Source organism: Rhea pennata, chromosome 16 (assembly GCF_028389875.1).
Source record: "Rhea pennata isolate bPtePen1 chromosome 16, bPtePen1.pri, whole genome shotgun sequence".
In the NCBI taxonomy this organism is placed as follows: Eukaryota; Metazoa; Chordata; class Aves; order Rheiformes; family Rheidae; genus Rhea; species Rhea pennata.
Window position 1 is genome coordinate 16,809,431 of NC_084678.1, and position 18,005 is coordinate 16,827,435.

The window sequence follows — 18,005 nt, forward strand, 5'->3', positions numbered from 1 at the left end:
TTTAGCCCTAATGTAAATCCAACCTAGTATTCAGGAAATTAATCTCAAACACATACAGCTTTGTTGTCCTCTCCACCACAAAAATGGAGCTCTAGTAAGACCAAATTCATTTGCCTTTGAAACAGAAGATGCACCTTGATCAGTGAAAGATTATGACTTTAAAGTATCAGTTAAATTCTCTGAAGTATGAGGCATAAAAAAATAGAAACAGAGTTGTAAAATAAATGAAATCAGGACAATACAACTCTGCTAAATTCAAATCCAAATTGATTTAACAGCCATCATTAACAATTGAAATAAAGGTTACACTGAAACTTGTGACAAACTCAACTAGAGCAATGTTAAGTGTTGCTTCTCTAATAAGCTTAGCAGATTAAAATTTAGCTATTTAAGTCTGATTGACCAACTTGTTACAAAGACTTGAGACCTTGTGCACTATACAAAAGTAAGATTCAAACCTACTAAAGGAGGACCTTCAAACCAGGAAGAAAAAATTTTAAAGCATTAGATTCACATTTTCCATCCTCTTACCTCAACTAAAAGAATTACACTTTAAAAACATGTGTTTTTCAGTGGATTCCTTACTTAAGACTCCATTGCTCCTATTTAGTCCTGCAGCAAAAATTGTTTACATCATCAGTCATTTGTATGGTAGAGTACAAATGTCACAAACTACATAAGCCATAAAAATATAACTCAATTTGCCCACCCGGCTATTTAAAAGTTTATTAAAAACAGTAAATTCTGTTTGCTTGCCTCTGTCTTACTCTTAACTATTTCTCCATATAAACTTTTACAGTGTTTGAATTCCTGTAACTACTCACAGCAAGTTCACTAGAACATACCAGAAAAAACACAATATTCACTCCTGTGAGTAGAGTGATACCGAAGTATCTTATTTCTCCTAAAGAAATACCCTACACTTTTCAGAAAGCATTTATACAGAGGTATAGTTATATTCATACAAGTCAAGCTGAATCACATAGCTAATAACTATACCAATATAGGCAAATCAGTAAATTTTAAACAAAGTCCTGAAAGACAAATGGATGGGTTTACTTGAATAAGAATAGGAATTATACTGCTACAAAACAGCTGTAGACAAGACAACCAGAGATTTCAAAGCGGTAATAAAAGCAAAATTTGAAAAAATGAACATGTCTATTCTTCCGTGTGAGAAAGGGTTCAGCAAATTGGATCACATTGTTAAAACACAGCCACTGACCTCTAGAAAGACTATTCAAACTGGCTTGCCAGTTTTGACAGGTTAGGATGAGCCTTCTATTACTTGACCGAATAACTGTACAATAAACATACAGAAAAGTGAGACAACTTTACTCGGGTTAAGGAGACACAGCTGATCTGATCAGCAGCTTCTTACAGCACAGGCAATTTTTGCCTAGTCAAGAATAAATCAGCACAAACAAAGTAGGATTGTACAGTACTAAAAGAGGTCTATAACCAGTGTAAGGAATAAGAAATGATGCCATGATATTGCTTAGATGCAAGCACATCTTTCAAACTACCGACTGCTCTGCAAAAGAAAATATAAGATTTATTAGAAATTAATTTGAAAGCATAGAGCAGGGGAAGGTTACCCTCTGTAGCTATATCTACAGCAGCAAAAAACGGAGAGAAAAAGAATGTGAATAACTTCTTTTGCTATCAGTCATGGAGGTAAAACCTAAAACTTTTCCCCTCTCCAAAAAATTTCAGCTTATGTACATTTTGCAATTTGCAAAACCATACTTGTAAGTCTAAACTATTCCACAATTAATTTATCATTGGAATTGTTTCGTTTTTAAACAAATACATCAGTTTCAGTCTAACCAAGGCCAGCTTTTGTTAATGACTTCAAAGATCATAATACATTTTATTTTTGTATATTCTTTTACCAGTTAATGACCAAACAGTAGAAAATAATTCACATATGTTCAACCTGGCATAAAATTATCACACCTATTGCTTCCTTCTCAGAAATGTTACCTCTGTTTTCAATTTATTAATCTCTACCATTCAGTTCTGAATTAATTATCTCTTCCCCTACCAAACACACAAATCTCCCTTTTAAAAAAAGATATGAATAAGAAAGGAAAATACACAAAACTGAACAGCAGAATTTATAAAACCAAGTTTCCAGAAGCTATCGCTCACCAAGCCAAACTAGCTCAGGAAACAGAAAAGCTAAAATGCCTTCACAAAACCACTAGGAACTCAAAATAATTGTGTTTGCAAAGCTAGATCCTAATATTTTTTTTTTAAATCTACAAAATTTTGCTCTTATTAAAAAAATAAGTTTTTAAAAATAGGCAGAAAAGGAGAATCCTTTTTTTTTTTTCCTTCGGATAATAGTTTTACCGCAGCCATATCCAACCAGGTCTTCCTAGCCTAAGAAGAAACACAATGATTCTACCACTTTTATCCATTTAGTTAAGTTTTGAAGATCTTACTTCCAGTGTTTTATCTTGAAGAAAAACATTGCGAAGTTTGAATTATGCATATCTAAAAATTCTTTCTTATCCTAACTGCTCAGGGAAGGGGAGGAGACTTTACTGTTTCAATATTTCACTTCCTCACATAAACTGCCAGAGGAAAGAACATTATAATTTCCTCCTGTCCAAAAAAAAAAAAAAAAAAAGGAAAGAAAATAAAGACTTCTAACTTTCAAAAACGTCTTTATTAGACCCTAAAGAAACAAAGACAAAGAAATACAACATATTTTCCCTCTTTCAAATAACACTAAATTCTTTTTAGAAACATAAAAATACTTCCTTTACTAATTGCAAGATTACATCCAACATCACAAGCTTCAGCCAGCTAAGCTATGAAAGACACGAACAAATGTGCTAGTGATCAACACAGTCATGTTTTAATAACATAACCTGTTTTACTCAAGGGTTAGGGACTTAATACTACTACAAAGCACAGTATCAGCACAGCATCATCACTAGGAAGACGTTACCAACAGAAGAACATCATTATACTCTAGCAGTAAAATCATCTCAGAAGGGTATAAAACAAGAACAGGGTACAGTCAGCCTCTTATTATACATTTATGGATTATATAACTTATGAACTAATAATACCCTTATGCAGACACAGTCCAGTTCACTAAGAGCTGTATAGCCACCTCCACACAGCACTCTGGGGCATGAACTCATCGAGCAGTATTGGCTCAGGGATCCCTACACTTGAGCTCTGCCAATGACCTTTCTTTTCTCTGTAAAACTTCAATTATTCATATCAATAATATAATGTGTTGTGTATTGCCAATTTGCTTCATTCATGTTACCCTATTCCTCTTTATCCTGCATTTGCAGGCTCTTTATCCTGCATACAGGCGTCTGCTGGCAGTATTAAATGTATCAGGCCAAACATATCTGCAAACCCCCAGTCAGATAAACACTGTCATAACTTTTTGGTGCAAATTTGGCAATTGAGCATTTTGCTGGTATAGCTTAACGTTAAGGCCCTCCAAGCAATGACAGCAGCTTAAGCATCTAGGTCAGCAGAGCTAAACCAACTTTAGATGAAGGTCTTTGGCATAAACACACCAATTATCACCAGTCCCTGTTACTCAAACATCACAGACAATGAGAAGTCACTCTTGCAGTCCTCCAACTACAAAAAACACGCTAGGACAGAGCAATCACTGTGTCTTTTTTTTTTTTTTTTTTTTTGAGAATAAAATTTCATATAACTTTTAAAAAAACAAAGCCTCCCCGCAAAAAAAACCTCAAACCTCCTGCTTCCCAGAAACTACAGATTAAAACAGCAACCCTCTAATATATATATTAATTTATAGTCATTTAAAGTTAGCTATATTGGCACGATCTGTAGCAATATTTTAGACCTCATTATGTCATTCAAGATATGGGTATAAACCACCTAAAAATTAAAGACATAAATGACATTTCCAGCCTCAACTGCATAGCATTAAACTGTGTCATTTAAACCGGTCTGTCCACGCGAAAAACCTAACACTCTTCTGCCCTAGGATCACCAGATTCTTCACATGGAAGTAGAGTACTGCAAGCAAATAGCAATAATGACATTAGTGTTCCCTGCCACTGAACTGCACAATCTGATCGAGTTTCCCCCAAAAAATCACCAGGAATAAGTGGTTCTCTGGTTATAAATGGGGCATAGCATACAGGATAAAACCTCTCTAAATTCCAACACTATGCTATAGGGATTGTATTGTGCATTGCTACACAAGGCAGGCCATCTCTATGCCTCCAGAAAAACATCTGCTCAGAACTCAACTTGTTAACCGACATAAAAAACATGACTTGCTTTTTCTACATTTGATGTCATCTGAATTAAGAACAATATTCTCCCCAGCAACTGAAAGTCCTCAGCACGTATCCCTCAATACTGCAAATCAGAAAAAATCAGTTTTAAAATCCAAGCACACAGAGTAGTAGAACAGGCCCGAGAAAACTGTAAGGAAAGGATTAATGGCAAGTCAGATTTTAAGGAAAATATAAATTCACTAAGCCAGGTAGGACATTAAAAAAATATAAAAATAAAAAGGTTTTGGACATGCAAGACACTTGAGTTATCTTCACATTTCACACTCCTTCTCCCTGAATAATGTCAAATTTTACTGAAAGTCATTTAAAGGACATGAGGAGATGAGTTTCATACCTGCCCCATTTAATTCGTTAGCCCGTGGACATCTGGAAACATAAAAGGAGTGAAGACGAGATTTCCACAATAAAAATCTGAATTGAGCAGCATAGCTCCTATCACTGATATTACTATTTGTTGTTTTGGCATGAAAATACAATACAAGGCTCTTTCTTTTGAGGCCTGGCATATGTTGGAGGGGTGTGCCTTCATTGAAAATATTTTTGTTTCACTTTAGGTTAACTAAAATCGAGTAGATGTCCAGAAATAAATGCATAGTGAAGACACAGCAATTAAGTTTCTTGGGATAGCAGAAACTCATTCATTCCCCAGAGATCAAAACTGGTTTTCATAGCACGGAAGGTGCTCGCTATGAGTGCTTTGCTAATGTAACCATGCTCATATAGCATATCAAAAACATATAAACCAGTATACCATTCATATGTTTAAGTTGGTCTGGACCGTGTGGAGCTCAGGACCTAAGATCTTATTTTGTATCTTTATTAGGCATATTTGGCTAGAAACATATTCAGATAAATCACAGAGATGGGTAAAAGTGGTTTCAATTTAAAAGGACATCTTCTTACAGGAGACAAACTTTGGGGTAATTTCTAAGTAGATAGTATGGTTTCACCAACAAACCTTTATTTTATACTACTATCAATCCTACAGAAACTGCTGATAGTTAATTCCACTTTCTCTCATTCTGCATACATTTAATATGCAAACTGTGAGACAAAATTTGTCCTCAGTTCCACCATACAATCTTGTAATAGTATTTCATGGCTTTTAAAACAAACAAAACAAAAAATCTTCCCACTCCCAATTTAGAAATAATAATGTAACTGAGAACAGCATTTATCCTACTGATTTTCCCACTAACTCCCTAGTGACTAACACGAAAATACACAGCTTGAATTTCTGACTGTAGACTTAGTTTGCAAACCTAGTAGTTAAGAGAAAAAACATCCTATAGACTTTAACTGAGTTATTCTAACATAGTAATGGGAATAAGAAATAGAACATCTGAAAAAAATGCGTATTTTACAAACCAAGTTTTCAGACTAGAATCACACTTCAGAGGGCTTACAATAAAAATGTCAGTATGTTACTGTGTATAGTTTAATCACTGTCCTTCCCAAAACACACTGCTTTTAGTTTTGGTGTAAGGTATAGAATTAATCACGTTCGGTCTTTTATTCACTTAAAGCAATGGCGAAGAACATGAAGCTTTTGTGACTGCAATGTTTTTGCCCTTCCCGCTGATCTTAATACCAGACTGTAAGAGATGCCTCTTAACTCAGACCGTATACATGTCACGATGCTGTCAGCACAGCTTTGAGCTAGCATCAATGTTACGGGTAATCCTCTAACCAAGAGTGCCTCTTCCTGAAGACCTTTACCAGGGAAACAGTTAGATGCAAAACACCACTTATCTTCATTTAGAGTTTTAAGTTTTTTGGTTTGGGGGATTTTTTAATAATACTTCACTCATCTGCGCATTTTAAACGGCAAGGAAGGAAGAGTGAAAACCGTTACTGAAAGATAATTTTTTTAACAGAAGAGGAACTAACTTGTCTTTATACAGAAGACATCAACTAAACAAATCACCGGAACAAACAGTTTTAAGATAAGATGCTGGAAACTGGGGTAAAAAGCTGCATATTAGAGAACAACTACGGGAGACATAGAATAGAGATGCTGGATTTTCATCAACTGAGATAAACCTTCCATTTCCGTATCAGTAACAGAAACAAAATAAATTTGTGTTGATTTTTGTCCTTGTTATTATCCAAACCACTCTGCAAAACAATAATGGATGCCTGTGAAATTATAAATACAACATCTTCCAAACAACTTGTGATTAGGCCAATTTGCCTGGTCTTCCTAAGTTAACAGTGAATAGCAAGTCTCATGTGGAAAAGCAATTTTTGTAAGTGCAACAGAAACTCAGTAAGCCAGCACGCAAATTGGAAACTTTGTGTGAAAAGAAAAAAAGAATGAGGGAAACAAGTGTTAAGGAAGATAAAAATCCTCACTGTTTATCTTCCAGGAAACTTGTCAAATATTTCTGTTTAAAATGCATTTATTTTGCTCAGTGTTAAAAAATGGGCAACTTAAAACAGGTATGTTACTTTCTGCTATTAACTTTAGGGCAGTCAAAAGAAGCACTGATTTATTGGTGATTTGTCGAACCAAAACTCGATAATAATAATAAAAGGAACTTTGCAAGAAAAGACACGGTTCATCACTTATTTTCTTTCACCACTCTGATTTACTGCGCAGAGCAACTTCTTGAGACACACACTAGACTCATACTACACACAGAGAAGTTCCCTGGGCAACAGATCTAGTTACTGCTATTTGGTTTTGAACAGTAACTGAATCAGATTTTTAACCAGTTTAGAGTATATAAGCACGTCTGGCTATACCTTCTGAGAAATGAGTCATCTCAATTTTTGATTGAGCTACCAAACAGTTTAGTGTTCCCTGCCTACCTCACTTCCCTCCTCAACCTATAAAGAACAGTTGGCCAGGAGAGGCAAAATGAGGGTGTACTGTGAAGAGTGGAGGATCTAGGAGCTGCAGAAGTTAAGCAATGTAGGGTGAAAGGGAAAAAAGAGACATTTGCTCCCACCAAAGTTCCACTGACCACTCGGAATATTCTCACCCTCTTCCAGAGTTCCCACCAAGCAGCTAGGACCCCTATCTGAACCTTTAAGTGAAAAAAGTTAGTTAAGGCATATTGAATAAGTCATCAAACTGGTTCAGATCAAACTAATTATTAGCCTGATCTGGAAGCATATCAGGATAACTCCAATCCCTGCCGAATCTGAACTAGAACATAACTAAAAAAAGGACTGTTTCAATTCCCTAAGCAAGATACCAGATGATTTCACAAGGTCCGCATGTGTCCCTTGTAAAGCATGTGAATACTCGTTAATTTTATTCCTCTTTCACCCGCTGTTACCACAACCATCACATGCCTCTCATACAGACACACTGCTGCACTCTACTCTAGTATCTAAACAAGATCTTAACACATCCCATTTTATCTGCTGATCACACTTCTCTCATCTTTCTAAATAATCAGAAGCAGGAACTCTAGCTTCATGCTGACTTTACAGCTACAAAGAAATAAAGAAGGATTAAGACATTTCCTAACATACTTCCTAAAAACTGCGCTTTAACTGCACATCAAGTAATGATAGATGCAACACGAAATTATAAACATCTCGGTGCAAACAAGTCTTGGTAGAATGAATCTGTGCCTACTATATTCTAGATTATTTACAGACGTTGTCACTATTAACTCCAGACATTTTTGTGGGCTGTTAAGATTTCAAAGTCCCCCTCCTTTCTATAAGCATCTTTATAACTAAATTACATTATTACAGCAAGTATTCCTAAATCTTCATACCATTAAAAGCAGATTCATAAGAAAAACCCTTTAATGACTGGCCTAATCCAGACAAAGGCCCAAATATATTTTACATACTGTCCCTAAAACTGTGACTCAAAAATTACAAAATATTCCTGAGACATGAATAAAATTGCTAGGATACAACAATCACAGTAACAAAAAATCCTGTTAAGATATAAAATATGTAATGACAGACGGAAGAGAAAAGAATATTTCATTTGAAATACAACCAAAAATTTAAAGGCATAAAAGGAGAAAAGAAACAAACAGAAAACCTATGCAAGTCTACTTTTTGTAAATTTGTGCGTGGCTACCGTAATAGATTACTCTACTTTGCACTTTTCCCCACTTTCACTGCAAACTATTATCAACATATAGATCCTACATATTCCCTTCTTCTAGACTATCCTATGACAGTTGCAATAAATACTCCAGAATATCCATAGCTACCGCATAACACGATTTTAACAAGAAATGAAACAAAGTAAAGTTCTGCAAATCTCATATTACAATAGTGTGATAGTATACAATAGTATTCCTAGATCAAAGTTAAAATTTGATTCTTTATAGATATGTAAATATACTGTATATTACTCAGAATAAGGAAATGGTTAGAATGAAACTACTTATGTTGATAAATCATCCAGTACTGCTTTAATGCAATGAATAAACCAGGGTAGTGGCACCCTTCTCATTGTGAAAAGAGAAGAGGAGAATGTAAGCAGGAGGTTGCAGTTAGATTTTTTTGATTGTTTTTTTCCTAACAATTTCTCCTCCATGTTATTATATATTGCATGTCTTTATAATCAAGTCTAAAGAAATATTTACTTCTCTAATTCATCTGCCAGAACTCATCAGACCATTATTATCATAAAAACACAAGTTAATGGAAGCATACTCGTAACTGCTCCTTTTGTGCTGCTATTTTAAATTGTTAAGACAGAAATATATATGTGTGTGTATATATAACATATACACACACACATACATACATATATATATATATATATATATGTGTGTGTGTGTGTATTTATGTATGTATATATGTATATTTACCATGTCATCAAAAAATGAGCTGGCTAACACTGCTTTGGAAGGAGGTAACTGCATGCCACCAAGTTTTTCTATTTCTTCCCCCATTCCTCCATCAAAATTTAGATCACAGAGCTGAAGTATATTTTTAAAAAACAAAACCAGAAAACTTTAATCAAAAAACTCTATTCTCATTACAAAATACTTAAGGAGATCATGAATGAAAAAAGAGAGAAAAGCTGCTAATTTAAAGCAAGCTGGGTCTAAAGCACTTTTTTCTGTCTGTGTGGGAACTACTATACCACTGCCTACCACATGCCTTGAATTTTCTTCAACTGATGCACTCACAAGATCATTCAAAACTTACACCTCTAAGAAAAACGTACTGTAATTTTACAATTGGCACTTCAACATGTTCGAATTGAAAGTGTTTCAGCGTTACTGAAGAAGGCAGAATAGGATTTTTAAAAGGTACATTTTAGTGCAATATAGAAACAAGGTAAGTACAATTAGGAGAAATTGCCAGGACATCTCTCTCACTCTAACCCAAGAAAAATCTACATATCAACAAAGTACTAAAAAATCTGCAGCTTAAAATCAACAGTTTTAACTCTTTCAATTATTCTGCAGCTAAAAAGTGCATTATGCTTTTTGATAGCTCTACCACTTCATTAAAAATCTTAAAATAATGTTTTGAGGAACTTTTCTTCTGAAATGCAATTCTTTTACAGTTTACACTGATAGGAAACAGTACCTCTGAAGCTTTTAAATATATATTTATATATACATACATATACACACACATGCACATGTACATACATGTATACACATGTATTATATATATGTGTATACATATATATGTGTATAATACATGTACTTTATAACTACTGTGCTGCTTTTATGGGTTAAAAATACAGTAATCGAATTTCTAACTAAATCTTAAAATATACTACTGTTCAAATTCCTATCTTTCAAGATTAAAAAATAGTCACTAGTTAACCGGTTAACCAAAATCATCACATAGTGGTTGACACAGTAACAAAACCATCATAATAAAAAACACACTAAAACAATGGTGAAAATCAATGTATAGCTTCTGAGAGATTATAAATGTTGGCAATATGATGATACTATATGCTGACCAAGTGTACCAAGATCAGTCCCCTAATCCCTCTTCGCCCCCCCCCCCCAAGTTTTGTTTTGCAAGAGTCCAGAGAATCGCCAAATATTCCTGAATGTCTAAAAGAGCTTTATTGGCCAGTAACTAAAGAATTAAATACACAAAGTATTTATATAGATCAGTTCTATAAGATCAGTTCTACTGATTTTTATTATTGGAGCACAAATAAAGCAATTTTTTTTTTACAATGTTGAAAAAAATCACTTTGATCATCAGTGTTAGGTAAGTTCCTCATACCTCCATCTATGTATTTTTGACACGATCCATCTGTCTTACAGCACAGGTGGTCATACAACTATTTCCTGAGACTGTAAACTGGTCCACTGCAGTCCTTTGTGCCATCTGTTTGCAAGTTTGGGGTCACATCATGAAAATTAAAGGACTTGCCAAACAGAACACAAACCTACTCTTTGAAAATTTATTTCCTCAGACTAGCGGTGGGAGACAGAAGGACCACACCTTCCTAAGAACAGACAATCCCTCTATGTGCCACTCCGTCACCTACCCAGTGAGTCATGAAACAGGCAAGTAAACCTCAAGGAGGATGACCACTGCAGGAGCTGCGGAAGAAGCCAGTGTGCCCTCGGGCCTGCTGGACAGCTCCAGAGGAGCAAGCCCGACCAGCAAGCCTTTCCTCCCAGTTTTAGTCTCATCCACAACGACAGGATTCTTGATGTGAATGAAAAATTAAGTGGCAAAGCAAAACAGACAGGACTCATATGGCTCAAGATCAAACTGTGAATGAAAAGCAGTTAGCTTATTAAAATTATCTTAAAGTAACTCCAATGCCTGCATGTTTGACAGGATGGAAAAGCAGTAAAAATGCTGGAGGATACTGTTTTGCATGCTTTGGGGAAGATACTAGAGCATTCAATTGTATACGTAATAGAAGCTTTGTATGAAAGTTCTGTCAATCTGTTTCCTTTGCAAACGTATAGAAATAGTATTTAAATCTGGATATTAACATCAATAGTACTTTAAAAAGAAAACACTGGCAAACCGAACAAAAGGGAGAAACATGGCTAATTATAACAGACAAATAATAATAATAATAAAAGTCTTTTTCATGGACAAAAAAAAATCTGCAGAACCATTTTCTGATCTTATATTATGTCCACTTTCCTGTCAGCAAATTTTACTTTTAACCAAAACCATATTTTATTAAGTAATTCACTCAGGCTGCAATTAATATTCACTGTCAAAGTGCCTTAAACACAAAGAAAAATCTCTCTCAAAGTTTACTAAGAGAAGATACAAGATGATTAGCAGCATCATTGATGATGACTACTACCTCCTAATAGCGTAACTTGCAAATTAGACTTCATAACTGAAGTTAGGTTGATGACCATGCTCCATCAGTCACAAATCGCATGGGCTTACTACAACTGAGTTACCAAAAAAAAAAAAAAATCAAAAAAACTAACTCATCAAAAAACAGATTTCTTGGTATTTATAAACAACTGAAAGATTATTTATACTTTTTGGATATGATCAACACAGAGATAAGATCTATGTTAAAAGACAAAACATATTACAAAGCCATGACTTTTTTCAGATATTCACTGATAAGAGACAGTTAGATAAAGCACACAACCGCCCTGTGAAGCTAGGAAACCACTACGTTAGTCTTCCAGCACTTTGCATCTACAGCCTATTATTTATCAATACAAAGCATCAAAAAATTAGCAGGAAAAAAAGTCTCAGACTAAGCTGCAGCTTCTTCCCTTTCATTTAAAGGCAGTGAGCAGTAACTAAAATGAAATAAAGAAGGAAGGAAAGAAAAAATATTCATTCATGCTTATAAAAACTTATTTGATTGAAAATCTCATCTCCAATTTCTAGGTCATCCACAATACAGGTTCCACAGGGCCAAAGCTAGCACCATGACAAGTTTCTCAGAAGTACATGGAGCACCACAGAGCACAACCTTAAACCACGAGTCTTAGAGCACAGGAAGGCAATCAAGAAAAATAAATATTTTTTCATTTTACAGTCCACATATTAAAGATAATTTCTCATCATCTCTAGCTTCTGTCTCCCCTCTTTCCTCACTCCTAAAGCATAATTTTATTTAGAGTTATTAGAGCTAAGTCACTAATGCCAATGAATTTGACATCTATTTCTTAGGATCTTCTAGTCAGATTAGGACTCTGCCATTTTATATGAAATACAAACAAAAACGTAAACAGTAATCCCAATCAGCCATAAATTAATGGATTCCTTAAAACCTAAAACCATTTCATCTGAAATTGAGTTTATAATAATAATTTTAACTTAAACATGGCTGATAATATCCAAGAATTTAAACAAGTAAACATCTTGAAATATTTTAAAAGGAAAATTAAGAATCTTTTGTCTCCTTTCAGAGATGCATACTTTTGATAGCTTAACTTACCAATGAAATGGCTGAAACATCACCAGTCAGCCACTGGCGGCCCACAAGTTTTTGCCTCAACAGTAGCAAATTAATAAGGTATCTAAATACGTATTTAACATTTTCATTTCCTTAAGAGATGCTAATATGAGACTATCAGACAGATATTAGCTGTAGGAATAATTTCTTTGTATTGATGCAAGATGATTTACCAAATTTATGCAATTTTTTAAAGCTCTATGGCATAAGAGTGAATATTATGCATACAGAGCTCTACAGCAATGACTCTCAGCATACATTGCATGGAAAACAATGGATCAATAAAAACAAACCTAAAGAAAATAAAAAGTGTTTAGCTTTCCTTTCTTTTTACAGCGACAGTCAGGCATGGACGGCTTTCACCTTGCTCTCCAAGGGAGAAACGGCTCTATCGGTGTAATATACTCCAATAATAAAGTCAACTGCATTGTGTCACTATGCATATAACAGCAAGATACTGATAAAGCATAAAAGCAAGAGCAAAGCGCTATCTGTAAATTCACTGCCTATGCTTCATCCAGTTACATTCAAAGAGAACATCATAAGAATTACCTGACTAGAATTCTTAATTCAAGAACCAGAAAATACTGCACAAATAAATAAAATTGTGCTTCCTTTGCAAGTTTCTTGTTTTAAAGCCTGGATTTACTTTCCATTGTCAATACATCATTAAACACATAATAATCTGAGCAGTAACAAATTATTTTTTAAAAAATAAGTAGAACAATATAAGGAAGGGGAAGCAAAAAAAAAAAGGGGGGGAATCCCTCAAGCTAAGAACAGTCATCATGAATCATAGATTGCACATAATATAAATAACTTTCATTTAGAATTCACCTTTGCAGGCCTCTTGATTTCTTTTTTGGAATTTTTCACAGCTCAGAGACAGAGGATGCAAGCCCCTAAAACACCATGGTTCTCTCAACTAAGGAATGCGCATGTGGGTGGGAGGAGGAGAAAGACGGGATTTCCACCACCACCCAAAGCAGGAGGTCCCCAAGGAAGACACAATGCCTATAATTTTTCCAATGCTGTATCACAAACGGATGCTTTATGAAATCTGTAGCAAACTGAGAAGACTTGCTTTGTCCCACAAAGACAGAGCACCCCAAGAGCCAATTCCACACACACCCCAAATCCAGGTTCAAGAAACGCCTTAGTAATCGGCCACCTTTACGATCCAGACCCAGCAGACAGCAGGAAGAGGCAGGAATATCCCACCTTCCCCTGAGGCACTCCATTCTCTCTCCAGTGCCCTCTCCTCCAGCTCCCCTCACAGCAAAATCTCCCTCTTAATTTTTAATTCTCCCACCCTACTGCCCACCTCTACTAGCACCCCGCCCTTCCTGGCCACTGCACCTCCCCAGCTCCCCTTGCCCCCTTCATCCTCTGCCCTTCTCCTCTCTCTGTGAGCTCCATCATCCTCCTCACTCCGCATTGCCCCTTCCCCTACGCCTGGCAGCTCCTCCCAGCCCTTCTCCATACCCCTTCTCCTCCCCCCTTCCATGCCCTACCACTCCCCCCCAAACCCATCTTCCTTCCCCCTCAGCTCCTTCATCTCTCCAGAAACCCCATCCACTCTGCCTCATCCCTCTGCCCCCCAGTGCAAAGCCCCTCAATGTCCCCCCACCCCCTTGCCTGGTCCCATCCCCCTCAGCCCCGCAACATCCCCCCCATGCCTCTCTCTTGCCTGGTCCATCCCCTCAGCCCCCCAGTATCCTCCACATCCTATTGCTAGGCCTGGCCCCATCCCCTCAGCCCCCCCATCCCACCCTCATGCCTGGCCTTCATCCTCCTCAGCCAGCTAATAACCCCCCCATCCCCTCAGCCCCCCAATGCCCCCCCCTCTTACCCTCCGGCTTTGCCCTGTCCCCTCAGCCCCCCAATATCCCCTCACCTCACCCCCCCGCCTGGCCCCGGCCCCATCCCCTCAGCCCCTAATATCTCCCCATCTCACCCCTAGGCTTGGTCCCATCCCCTCAGCCCCCCCAATATCCCCTCATCTCACCCCCATGGCTCCATCCCCTCAGCCCCCCAGTATCCCCCCGGCCTGGCCCCGTCCCCTCAGCGCCCCCCATCCCGCTTCCCCGCCTGGCCGCCCCCGGCCGCCCGCGCCGCAGCGCCCCCCCCCCGGCACCGCCACCTCCATCTTGGCGTCCGGCCTGCGGGCCGGGCCCGGCGGGGCGAGCGAGGCCCCAGCCGCGCCGCGCCGCGCTCACCTGCGCCCCGCGGGCGGGCGGGCGGGCGGGGGCCGGGCAGCCCCGCGCAGGAGGCCGCCTCGGCGGTGTCGCGTCGTTTCGCGGCGCGGTGCGGCGCGGCGGCTGCTCACAGCGACGAGGCGGCCGGGCCGGGCCGGGCCGGGTAGCGGCGGCGCCCCCCGCCCTCAGCAGCTGCCGCGCTCGCCGCCGCCGCCGCCGCGCGCCCTCCGCCAGACACCGAGCGGCACCCGGCGTCGCCGACCGCGGGCGGGGGAGGGGCGAGCGCCGCCGCACGGCGACTGCGCGCGCGCCCCCGCCCCGCCCCCGCCCCGCGCGGGCGCGAGCACGCAGCCCCCCTCAAACCCCCCCCCACCCGCGGCGAGGCGCGCGCGCGGGTGTGTGTGTGGGGGGGGGGGGGGGGGGGGGGGGCTGAGCTGCGCATGCGCGCAGGGAGATTTGCGGGTGGAGGTATGCTGTGGGCTGCGTGGCAGCGTTACGCGCGTCGCGGAGCCGCGCGAGTCCGCGCGCGTTTGCGGGAGACACCGACACGCGCCAAAAAGCTCCCAGAAAAGCGTTCAGAACGATGGGAGGAAGGAGGAAAAAAAGAACTCTTTCCCTGACCGGGAATCGAACCCGGGCCGCGGCGGTGAGAGCGCCGAATCCTAACCACTAGACCACCAGGGAGCTCTGAGTGAAACTTTCCGCTCGGCACTTGTCAGGAGTCCCGCCGGGCCGGTCGCTGCCGCGCGGCGGCGCCCCCTGGCGGCGAGGGGCGGAGCTGCAGGCGGGGCGGAGCGGCCGGGGTGGGGGGGGGGGGTGCTGCAGCGCACGTACCTCGCAGCGGGCAGCAGCGGGTCGGGGGGGTGGTCGAGGTGGTGGTGGTGGGGGGGGGGGGGGACACCATGGCTTTCCCGCCCTCGCCCCGCACAGCTCGCGGCAGGCAGCTGCCGGCACAGGAGAGGCGGCCGCGTAGCGGAGGCCGGCAGGCCCCGGCGCTGCTGCTGGGCCCGGCCGCACGGCGCCTCGTCTGCGGTGCTCCGACAGCCTTTCCCGGCTGCCGCCTCTGACTCACGTTTCAAAGAAACGCACGATGACGAAGGCTGTTTGCTGCTGGAGTCATCGCTGCTGATGGCATCACACGCGGCTGTGCGCGATCCCTGCTCCTGCTGCAGCTCCCGGTGGCCGCGGCAGCCCCCGGCCCTGCTCTCAGCGGTACCAGTGCTCCGGAGCGGATCCAGCTCCTTTCCCCTCGACACCAGCTATTTGCTGGACTCACCAGTGCGGATATTGGGTCTGGGGACCCCGGGGCACAAGCCTGCGATGGACAGGAGATGCTGGACTCACCCCAGCCCCCACGCAGGACCGGGCTGGCCCTAGGCAAAGACCTCAGCATGGCGCTGGAAAAGGGACAGGGGTTGTCGTCACACCCTAAGGACACGGCTGATTTCCCTGGAGGGAAGAGGGTTGTTCTGCCTCCAGCTGCCATCTCTGTCGCACTGCCCAGGGGGACCCACGTGCTCCCAGCCCCTGGAGCAGTTGTGCAACCCATTGCAAGCACAAATATCAAATCTTTCTTTTTTTAAGGAGGAATCTTATACAGACAAGGAAAAAAAAAAACATTTCCTTTTATCTCTTTGCAATCAGTTGCTTTTTAATTTTGTCACTTAACTGCTTGTTCTTGCTCTGGGGGACGGAGCAACCTGGCTTCCTCTGACCCTTTAACCGCTTCGCGCGCCTCAGGCATGGGTGCTCACCGTCTCCTTTAGCATGAGGGAGGTCTCTCTGCAGTGTCACAGGTGGTTTTGGTGCCCTGCACAGGGCTATCTCATCTCTCCTTCCAAGCCAAGGTTGCAGGCTCGGGAGCCACCTTAGCAAGCAACAACAAACCATGATGGTCATGGGGATGACCTTGTTACTCTATGTTTTGTACCGAGATGTTTCATCTAAGAGAAGCAACAGTGGGGGGGGGGGGTGGAGAAAGGGGAGCAGCTCTAAATACACACACATCTCCAAGACAAATCTCCAGACCAAAACAGGCTCTGAGAAAGCAGGAGAGTTGCCCTGGGACACCAGGAACCCAGAGGCCCTTCTAAATCCACCAAGACTACTGACAGAGTTGGATTATTGTTATCAAACCCCTTTCCCTTGGTTAAAGCAGAGCAGGTGTGTGTTCAAGAGGTTGCCAAGGTGGCTATGTACACTTCTGGCCTTGGGTTTTCATGGGGAAGGCAGGTGCATTTTCCCCAACCCAGCTTGTACCCACGCACAAGACACTGCAGTCAGGGCTCAGCCCAAATGGGAAACTGGGGCTTTCATATGCAAGAGCTGGCACCCAAGGAATGCACTTAGATACCAGGAACTGGCAAAGACGCTTTGAAGCCTATAACCAGGAAGGTTAAACAGTGCTTAATTAACCTTCCTTCAACACTTCAGTTCCCTTCATAGAAGAGATTAGAGAGAAAGAAAAGCACCTCTCTACCCCTTCGGGCTCTCCCCGGGGAGCTGCCAGACACAGCTCCCCACCTGGGGCTCTCCCTGCCTCACTACCTGCTCTAGGATCTCTCCTCCACAAAAGGCTCCAGGATGACCTATTATATTGAACCCCTTACTCTTAAACCACTTGCAGAGAGAGGCAGTTTTATTCATGGAAGTCAAATAGCAACTCCACCACCACCACACTGCCCCCCAAAACCAAAAAACACCTCAACAAATCCTGCACACACAAACAAGACAAAAAATCCTCACCACCAGGCAGATGCATCAGTTCAGCCAGACAACCTTCCTCTGAAGATACAATACAATGTGCAGTTTTGGCACCCTGTTGTCCTCTCTTATACCATTTACCTACTCTCCACAGCTCCTTTTAAATTTAAGGGAGCAGATCCCAGTTGAAGTCATAATTTATCACTTCCGCCTTTACGGTGCCATTTAAATCAGTAGCGACTGCTACGCAGCTTCCAAGAAGCTGATCCCTGGGGTAGCACACTGTAAATATGAGCCAGCATCACAGCTGCTCCTTTTCCACATTAGAAGTTCCTCACGCTTCAGCTCCAACTGCCAAGGTTACCGCTGCAGCCACAGCCCAACACTATAAATCCAGAAAAACAGAGTAAGGAAGTTCAAGGC

At 41.1% G+C, this 18,005-nt stretch overlaps 1 protein-coding gene and 1 non-coding gene across 2 annotated transcripts in view; both read right to left on the reverse strand.

The window, feature by feature from the left end:
• The window catches only part of DNAJC5 (DnaJ heat shock protein family (Hsp40) member C5), a 38,356-nt gene extending 23,375 nt beyond the window's left edge, over positions 1-14,981 (reverse strand). Inside the window, exon 1 of the mRNA XM_062589251.1 lies at positions 14,901-14,981. The gene's annotated coding sequence lies outside the window, so the exon portion shown is untranslated. The remainder of the gene's footprint in view (positions 1-14,900) is intronic.
• A 510-nt stretch (positions 14,982-15,491) lies between these two features.
• On the reverse strand, positions 15,492-15,563 carry TRNAE-CUC (transfer RNA glutamic acid (anticodon CUC)). Its single transcript has one exon. It is a non-coding gene; the product is annotated as a tRNA-Glu (tRNA).
• Between the last annotated feature and the right edge of the window lie 2,442 nt (positions 15,564-18,005).